Source organism: Schistocerca serialis, chromosome 9, assembly GCF_023864345.2.
Source record: "Schistocerca serialis cubense isolate TAMUIC-IGC-003099 chromosome 9, iqSchSeri2.2, whole genome shotgun sequence".
Classification (NCBI taxonomy): Eukaryota; Metazoa; Arthropoda; class Insecta; order Orthoptera; family Acrididae; genus Schistocerca; species Schistocerca serialis.
In genome coordinates this window covers 488,936,151-488,946,303 of record NC_064646.1, presented here as the reverse complement: position 1 = coordinate 488,946,303, position 10,153 = coordinate 488,936,151, and the positions used below count along the sequence as shown (strand labels likewise).

At 44.9% G+C, this 10,153-nt stretch overlaps 1 pseudogene; it reads left to right on the top strand.

The window, feature by feature from the left end:
* The first annotated feature begins 391 nt into the window (after positions 1-391).
* LOC126420029 (5S ribosomal RNA) lies at positions 392-509 on the top strand (annotated as a pseudogene).
* Positions 510-10,153: the final 9,644 nt, after the last annotated feature.

The window sequence follows — 10,153 nt, the reverse complement described above, 5'->3', positions numbered from 1 at the left end:
CCATAGTGATACACCCAGCACTCGTCCAGTGTGATACGGCGGCTAAAGAAGTTACGTGTATCGGTCTGACTCGGTTGTATCATTTCCGTTGCTGTCTCGGTTCGGAGGCTTTTATGGGTACGAGCTTTTGTGGAAACCATCATGCGAAGACTCGTCCACGTTCAAAATTTCACTTGCAGCGTCTGCCACTGTAGTTGACTGAGATCTTAGAGAGGCTACTAAATGAAGCTGTAACGAAACGTGCTGCCCTTCTTTGTATTTCCTCTAAAACTTCCATCTCGTGCAAATCTGCAAATCCCAGACTGACAAGTAATATTCAAATTGGTTGAACGAGTGTTTCGTAAGCTACTTCCTTTGAGGAAGATATTTTGTTGGCGTGACTACTTCCCGTGCCAACGGCCTTACCGCAGTGGTAACACTGGTTCCCGTCAGATCACCGAAGTTAAAAACTGTCGGGCTGGGCTAGCACTTGGATGGTTGACCATCAGGTCTGCCGAGCGCTGTTGGCATGCGGGATGTACTCAGCCATTGCGAGGCAAACTGAGGAGCTACTTGATTGAGAAGTAGCGGCTCCGGTCTCGTAATCTGACATATGGCCGGTAGAGCGGTGTGCTGACCACATGCACCTCCGTGTCCGCATCCAGTGACGCCTGTGGGCTGAAGATGACACGGCGGCCGGTCGGTATCGTTGAGCCTTCATGGTCTTTCGGGGGGAGTTTAGTTTTTTCTTAGGTTGCTTCCCGTGACTGTTCTGAAATTGTGTACTTCTGCCTAGTTATGCGCAATACTTTGCGTTAGTTTATATTGAGAACGAACTGCCAGTACCTACACGGAGTGTTGACCCTCTCCAGGTTTTACTGCATTTCGATGCAATATACTAGCGGTGCGTCTTCTCTGTATACAACAGCATTGTCCACGAAAAGCCTCATGGAACATCCGGCGTTATCCTGTAAGACATTTATATACATTTTAGGGCTATATTTTTATGTTATTAATGTTATTTACAATAATTTATATTATAACGCAACACGTTCATCGTTACAGTCGCCACAGGAGATTCGGGAAATTCGGGAAATTAATCAACTATGACAAGTAACGAAAAAGGAGTGAAGAATTCCACACATCTTTTAATGTGAAGAAATACACGCGAACATAAAATTAAAGAAAACGTTAATTAAATATAGCCGTCGGCAGAACGCCTGAAATGATGCCACAGAGTTGCACATTGTTGTTTAGTACTCGCCTTCGTATCCAAAGCAGCTAACACGCATTTGTGTGCTCGGGTTGCCGGTTCGAATCCTGGTGATGTCAAAAATTGTCAACGTCCGTATACATAACCAGCAAGAGGAAAAGAGGTCGCAGCGCCAAGTTCTTGATCACCAGCCTGTCCTCCAAAATCATGGAAGAATATCCACACCTCTCCGCAATGTCTCACGGAGTGAGTCGGGTGGATGGCGGTCCTCTCCGTAGTTTCAGCTTCTTTGATTCTCATCATCAAAAACAAGATCATTACATTACACTACACTACACTTCACACGGGCTCGTCACACTTACCTACACTAAGAGAGTGGTGTTGAAGATACAATACTCAAGCTTTGTAAAGGGAAACTGCGCGCCGGATGGTAAAGAAGAGAGACTTTCCAATGTAGTTGGCTCAACACTTATAGACACCTCAGTCAACAGTGTCTTACGTTTACATTTGCTATTCAATCCGTTAGCAAAAATAAACAAAGAAAATTACGAGAAACGTTCTCAGGAGTTGTATCCAGCACTGGTGTGTCCCTCAGACACACTGGACGAGCAGCGCAGTCCTGCCAACCAAATCCTCGTCTGACTGCAATGTAGTTCATAAGCTGCTCCCTTCTAATGCCTCCAGAAAAAGCACCGATGAATTTAGATCAGAGGATGCTGGATTTCACCTACATATTTTCAAAGCTCTGCACATTTGTTGGAAGAGTTATCGAAATGAAATATTAACCTTAGTTCTGTTAATGATTTTCATGTTAGAATAATCTGTTTGCGACTCAATAAAGGCAATATTTGTTTCTAAAGACGCGTTTCGTCACAGTTTATTAGGGCATCATCAGTGGGTGTATATGGTGATATTGATCTAAGCGTATTCTAGCTGCACCGCTGGTAAAGCTGCTATTCTAGCCGTAGCATCATTATTTTCTGCAAAGGATAGTAACCTACAAGTCATTAATATAATATTAACTGAGGACTGACAGGTAACAAACATGAAATAATTTGATTTATTCTTCTGAACACCATACACCTTTACCAAGATTGCTGATAATAATTTTAAACACGTTATACGGGGTTATTCGTAAGTTCCTTTGGGATTTCCAAAGAAAGCCGCGCAAAAACTTCAAGGTATATAGAAAATGATACACACAAGTGGGTAGAGCATCTCTCATAGTTTAGATACGCACCAAGATGTTGTTACGTCCTTAGGTCGCTAGGGGACAAACATGTCAGAACAGGTAGGTGAATGATCTACACACACAAAAAAAAAACGTTTTAAGTCACCTCGGTTCCGGGAGTTCCAGAACCCGTACAGAAAATTGGAATAGAGATCAACATAAACATCATTTCCGTCCTTTTTACTGTTCATGCAAACCACACATTGCATGTTGTACCACCATACAGCGAGACCTTCAGGGGTGGTGGTCTAGATTGCTAATACCCAGTAGCACGTGCTCTTGCAATGATGCATGCCTGTATTCGTCGTGGCATACTATCCACAAGTTCAAGTAAAGAGAACGTGATGCCAATTCTGAGCAGTCCATTCGGCATGTTGTTGTGCCCATCAGTACCGCGCTGCATGGAGTCGTGGTTGCAAAGATGGACCTCGCTATGGACTTTGGGAGTGAAGTTGCGCGTCATGCAGCCTATTGCGCACAGTTTGAGTCTTAGTACGAGTCCTGTGGCTGCACGAAAAGCATTATTCAACATGGTGGCGTTGCTGCCAGGGTTCCTCCGAGCAATAATCCGTAGGCAACGGTCATCCGCGGCAGTAGCAGCCCTTGGGCAGCCTGAGCGGGGGACGTCATCGACAGTTCCTGTCTCTCTGTATCTCATTCATGTCCGAACAACATAGTTCTGGTTCACTCCAAGATGTCTGGACACTTTCCTTATTGAGAACCCTTCCTGGCACAAAATAACAGTGCGGACGCCATCGAACCGCGGTATTGACCGTCTAGGCATGGTTGAACTACAGACAACACAAGCCGTGTACCTGCTTCCTGGTGGAATGACTGGAACTGATCGGCTGTCGGACCCCCTCCGTCTAGGAGGCGCTTCTCATCCATGGTTATTTAAATCTTTGTGCGGGTTTAGTGACATCTGTGAACAGTCAAAGGCATTGTATCTGTGATACAATATCTACATTCAACGTCTATCTTCAGGAGTTGGGGTACTGGGCTGATGCAAAACTTTTTTGGTGCGTGTATTTCGCATTGTCATATCGAATTATTTCGCGCCTGCAGATAGGCAACTCACAAGGAACCTCTCGAATGCTAGGACACAAAATTCCAATGATGTTTGCGGCATTCGAAGCCCAACATATTGTCTCCCATGCAACCACAATATTCGCTTCTAATGGCAAAGGGGGCGGGACTGGAGGTATCAAAGTGTGAGCACAGTATGAGGCAAAGGAGCGTGGTTGAACCGCTTAGTCGACGAGTAATTCACAACAGTGCTACATGGATAATGGCGTTGATACAGAGCAATGACACTATAAACAAAGAAAACATTGCAACATAGCTACAACGATAGTTACCGAAGTTGGCATTTAGTCAGAAAGGAATCTAAGGAATTTTGTAGAGAGAGAAAGAAGTGGAAGATGAAATATTAGCGTTTCTGCAAGATGTCAGTGCAGTGTGTGGTGTCGCATACGCACGACTGTGCGGGCCACGTGCATGAGGAGCCAATGGTGACGTCACGTGCTTAACAAGAAAAAACGATATCGAAACAGTTGTCGAGCCATTTAGTTCATCATCCTTGTCTGACGGAGAGTCTCAAATCCCGACTCCAGTGAAACTAGTAAGGGACACTCATTGTCTAAGGAGCTGGTGCTGAACATAATTGCGTACATGGTAGATCATCCGCAGCGTAGTAAAAGACAAATATGAACAGATATCGAATAAGTCCGGTGCAGTATGAACGTGTAGTGCGTAAGAAAAATTAGGATATTCAGTGGAGGACAAGGCGCACTTGTTGCAAAATTGGTGTTCGAGCGTTTCTAGGATGGTCAATACCATTTACAGGATTTACCTGACTGTGTCTTACTACGTTACACACATCAAATAGCGTACGACATTGGTTACAGTGATTTGAAGGGAAGCAGTGAATGTTCGCATAATTTCTAGCAGTGCTGCAGAACTGAAAGACGTAAGATAACGAAATTTCAAACAAAGCGTCAACTGACAATGTGTATCAAACTGCGGAATTTGGCCGAACATTTGTATATGTGATAAACAAACTTATATCGTTGTTCAGCAGGGAATTTTATTTTCATCTCCGACCAATCGAGATTTGAAGAGGCAATGCATATGAAAAGAACCCCGGAAATTAGAGGTACCAAGAGAGTTGTATCAAGATGCATTCGTATGCAACTATGCCGACTGTTGATTTGATGGTAAATCTGCTGGAAAGTCATTTATTGTGCTACGAGAAGTTGGAGGTGCTCTGCTTTTCCGTGTGCATCATCTTGCAAAGGCAGTAGGGAATATTTAAGTCACAGGAAGCAAGAATGGGACAATGGGCTTCAGAGAACTACAGCTATGGCATGAACACTGTTTTTGCCCAATAGCTGGTCAGAGTAACTAGCTTTTGTTTGATTCCTAGTCTGCGTATAAAAATCATATACCTTTGGAGAAAACTATGCCCCCTGAAAAGTTTATGAAGCTGAAGTTCATGACACCTAGAACCACTGGACAAATTCAACCTCTGGATATTTGATTTCTCTGTATATGCAAAACATATTATCACACTATCTGCAACTACGTCTTAAAGAATAGCCACTTTCACAACAAGTTCCACGATAGACTGTGTCACATTCGGTTGTATGCCGTCGCATTCCATCAGCTATCATCACCCCGTTACACCAATACGATTCTGGATGCATTCTTTAAGAGCGGATTCCTAGCTGAACGTCCTGCACCGTCTAACTCACCCAAGGAGTTCGCCTTCGATTTTGATAGTGCGAACCTTTGTGACCCTTGCGGCGCGCCGTTGTTCGCACGGTGTTCATGGTGCAAGTTAACAGTGAGTTCTGAACATTTCTTGAATGTCAACGCTGTCAATTTTGTCAGGTGTAATACATACACGTTGATCTCTGCACCTTCTGGAGACTCATTTTCTGTAGCCCTCTTGATGCTCATGGAGAGTCATTAGCAGGTAACATTTTTCCTCTCATAACTGTTAACACAATACTTTCAAATGAGCCTTACTAAAGGTTGAACTTACGACTTCGCACTCAAGGTGTTCCTAGTGAGTGAACAGATCCACAAAACGGGTTACTGCCACTGCGCATTCGCGACTTTAAAGAACTGGGAGTGCTTTCCATCCACATTGACGTTCGACGCGTCACAAACTGTGCTCATATTGCGCACCTGTAATATGAGTGAGAAAAGTGAAGAGTCACTCCATCTACTGATATTACCATTTTTCTGTGTGTCCTGTAGTTCTCGAGCAGCTGTCTTCTGAGCGCCCCAAGATTCCTATGAATAACTTGGTACATTAAGAAGTGTCAAAGTTTGTATAGTGAGCCGTGACTATATCAGTAGTCAAAAAATTGGGCATAAATATGAAATGTAAACGGATCACCCAAACTCATTCCAAGACAGGTTACAGAATTACGTCAAGTTTTGTCACATCTAACGAACGGTAGCGTTCAAAACATCTAAATAGAAAAGTGTCATAAATATTTCACGTTGCTGTTTATTTACAGACCATACTTATTTTCATGTGTTTAATAAATCGTATTCAGACGAATGAAAATGAGTTGGTATACCAACCAGCTCGTGCTATCCACTATGCCACACTGTGACAGGAATAGGTAATTAGTAATCTGAACGAAATTTACAATAAAAATACGTGTAAGAGGCATACACAGTTTCAGCATGTTTACGTGTCATTGTTTGGCACAAATGTTCGTATAACGGAACAAATTGTCGGCAATGACGTTCGTTAACGAATAACCTTGATAATAAAATCTGTGAAAATCATGGTTTGCAACATTTGTTCCTTTTAATGTCGAACTTTGACACTAGAAAAGCACGTAACTTGCTACACTGTATAAATGACAAACAAAGAAAAGTAATGTTTTGTGCACAAAAACACCATAATTAGGCAACAGGAATAATGGCTTTGAAGTACTCCAGTCTCCTTTCGCTCTGTCACACCCAGCTTTTCTCTACGCTTACCGAAAAGCCCACACAGTGTACCTCAGATCCCCTTTATATACCTTTTCAAGACATGGTATATGATAGTTTCTGTGAAAACGCTAATTTTGTAAACAGTACATGGCACTATGCGATGTAGAATGACAGTACAAATGAAGTGACGTTAAAAAATGATAGCGAATGTTCCGTTTATGCCTTCAGTAGAAGTATACGCGTACTATAGTGGCCGACGAAATTACAGCACCAGGAAAGATAGCAGTTGAATTTTTTTCCTTCTTGTAGCTATACAGTCCCGCACGAAAATACAGGGTTAAATTCGTAGGAAATGAGGTGAAGAGGTTGCGAAATTTACAAGACAGAAGTGTCATATCTGGCAGCGACAACGGCCTTAAGCCGACTGAGCACGGAGTCGAAATGGGCCTGGAGACCGCAGGTACAGGTGTGGCCACTGCAAGCCGCTTCAAGTTCGGCAGTGACTGTAACTAGCCTGTGCCGGCAAAGAATGGCCGGAAGTTTTCATTGGGCGAGAGATCCAGAGAAGATGCTATAGCTAGGCGCCATATATCTTTGACCAGGGGCACATTGCGATGGCCCGGAGGCATTTCGAACACCGCACGACTTTTCGGGTGTTCGAGGAGTGCTGTGGTCCAGACGTCGTGGGGTTGGGTGGCCGTTCCTCATTACAGATGCTGAACGTCATAGGCTGGGCAGACTGGTAAAACAGTACGGCGGCAAACTGTGGCGGAAATAACATGAGAGTTTAATACTGGGCAGAGTACACTTCTAAGAATGGGCCTCCGCAGCTGAAGCTCGGTGCACGTGCCAGTGTTTGCACCACGACGCCGACACTACGACTGAATTGGTCACGTGACCACCGGCAGTGGACGTTGGCGCAGTGGCGAAGCGTTGCATGGTCTGACGAATCCCGATACCTTCTTCATCGTGCCGATTGGAGGGCGCGGATCGGTCTCCTTGACAGTTGTACTGCGGGACGGAGACCAGCTGTCAGCGGGCCCGTCATGCTCTGGGGAACGTTCACGTGCCATCCGTGGCTCCAGTGGAGGTCATGCAAGGCGCCATGGCGACCAAGGAGTGTCGTACATCGGTTGTAGGCCACTACACTCCTTCGTGGCGTTCACGTTTCGCGACGGTAGTAGCACTTGCGAATGAGAAAACGCGCCCTGTCACAAGGCCACGAGTGTAATGGACTGGTTCGAGCCACACAAAGGCGAGTTCCAATTGATGTGCTGGCCCCCTAACTCACCGGATTTGAACCCGGTCGAACACATCTGGGATGTGACTGAACGACTGAACTTGCGTCAGAACTGTCTCCTCCCCCCCTCCCCCCTTCCCCACCGTAGTGCCAACTCCCTCCAGCGACCTACCAAAGCCTCACTGCTTCCATGTCACGACGCGTTGCGCTGTTACCCGTGCCAAAGACGCACACACCGGCTATTATGTAGGTTGTCGCAGTGTTCTGGCTGATCAGTGTATAAGACCAGGAGTACAGCATTGGTTCCCAACCTTTCTGAGACCATTGTCCCTGACTGAAATGAGATACTACACCGTAACCGCCCCGCACCCCCACTTCCCCACTTCCCTGTCGTCATACCGCCATCAACATTACCCTAACTAAATATCAGAATGAAAAAGAATATTCTTTGAACGTTTATATTTAAGACGACGAAAGAAAAATATGTTCAGCTTTTGTCAGTGTTTTATTAAACAACGAAATACTGAGTCAATGAGACGTCTGGTTCCGCTTATTTGTAGCAACTCTTCTTGACAGCACGATGAAGCAATTCTCAGTGCATTTCGAGTATTACTCGCAACTGCTCCTCAGCAAATGGCGTACACACGTGATATAGAACGTTGCTCTGCTTATAATTTATTCAGTATACCTAGTGTCTGTTAATCGCTTGAGTGCACGAGTGATATAAACTGGGAAAAGTTTAGGCTACCAGTATTTTGTGTCTGACCACTGCCACTAATAATGATAATATAATAGGACCGTGTAGGACCGCCAGCAGTGTGGCAGCCGTTACGTAATTACTGTTGTCTTGTTACTTACACCGTTTATTATTGTGAAGTGAATACTGAAGCAATTTTTCGTCTATTTTGGAAACCACCTACAACTTGAAGGACGGATTTCCAGGAGATATTTAAGCATACGTACTGTCGTCCATGCGTGGTATAAACTATCCATGTCAATGGTGGATTATGAGTCGAAGATGTTGTTCATACATTAGATTCACAAGCTTGAACTTCCACCACGTTGCCGCACACACTAATATTAGTATTTGAAATAAAAGAAACGTAATTATTGGGAACTTATGTAATTAGTATTCCAGTCTTAAGAAATAGTGATCTTTGAAAAGTAATTTAGGTTCGTGATCCAAACACAACCGAACTCTTTTGTTTTCACCCTCTCAAAAATGGTTCAAATGGCTCTGAGCACTATGGGACTTAACTTCTGAGGTCATCAGTCACTTAGAACTACTTAAACCTAACTAGCCTAAGGACATCACACACATCTATGCCAGAGGCAGGATTCGAACCTGCGACCGTAGCGGACGCGCGGCTCCAGACTGTAGCGCCTAGAACCGCTCGGCCACTCCGGCCGGCTCACCCTCTCAGAGAATGTTATTTACCCCTCAGAGGGTAATTACGCCAAGGTCTGGAGGCACAGCCGTACATTCATATAAATCACCTCCACAGTATTAACTTTTTGTTACACTGTTCTCGATATTAATCCCTAAAGCGCCATTTTCTGGTACAGTTACTCGAATTTGACCTTAGTGTTACTCACCTATGAAAAACAACTTTCCTTCCTCTGCCATATTACTATTTTTTCTGTAGCAGCAACAATTCATCACTATTGCTGTTACTAATAAAGCATTGGGCAAAACCCGAGTAAATAATTTTAAGCTTTTAGCCTGAACTCAACATGTAAATAACCAGCAGTCTGTGACGAGACTGGTGCGGTTTGACGTTGGCCACATGCTCTGTACACTTTGCTCACTCCGCGGACATCGCTGCAGTGCGGGAACTCCACGCGTCGTCGCACTGACCGTGCGGATACTTGCTTGCTGCCGATAAGCGCATTCCCTGTCGTGGCCATGCGGTCTTGCACGGCCGAGCGAACAATGCGTCCGCCCTCTTGGGCGCTAGTTGCCTGGGGACGTTTAGCTCCTTTGTGGAGTTGAGTAACGCCTCCTAAACGCTTCAGTCTCCTATTCGCATGACAGTTGTGGCACGCCAACCAAAACGACCAACAACAGCCGGAAGCGATCACCATTTACCTGCTACCGAGTGTCCGCAGGCGCTGGTAGATGTTCTTGCGTCTTACACGACGCATACTATGATCTTCTGACAAACAGTCAAGACTCAAACGTGGTTTCTGAGTGAAAATCCTGCTGAGTGATCGTTCCTTATATACACAATGTAAATGATTTTACTCCTACCTACACAGTGCAGATGCGCTGAAATGCTGATCATTTGCGTACCGAAGCGTCTAGTGCACTTCTTAACAGTTTGAGGTTTCTTGCATGCCGCCATCATAATGCAGCAATTTCACTGGCCAGCATTATACGTCCAATCACTATGGTCCAACCTCGACATCCCTAAGTCTTCAGTGTGGTGTCAACGCCAGACACCACACTTGCTAGGTGGTAGCCTTTAAATCGGCCGCGGTCCGTTAGTATACGTCGGACCCGCGTGTCGCCACTGTCAGTGATTGCAGACCG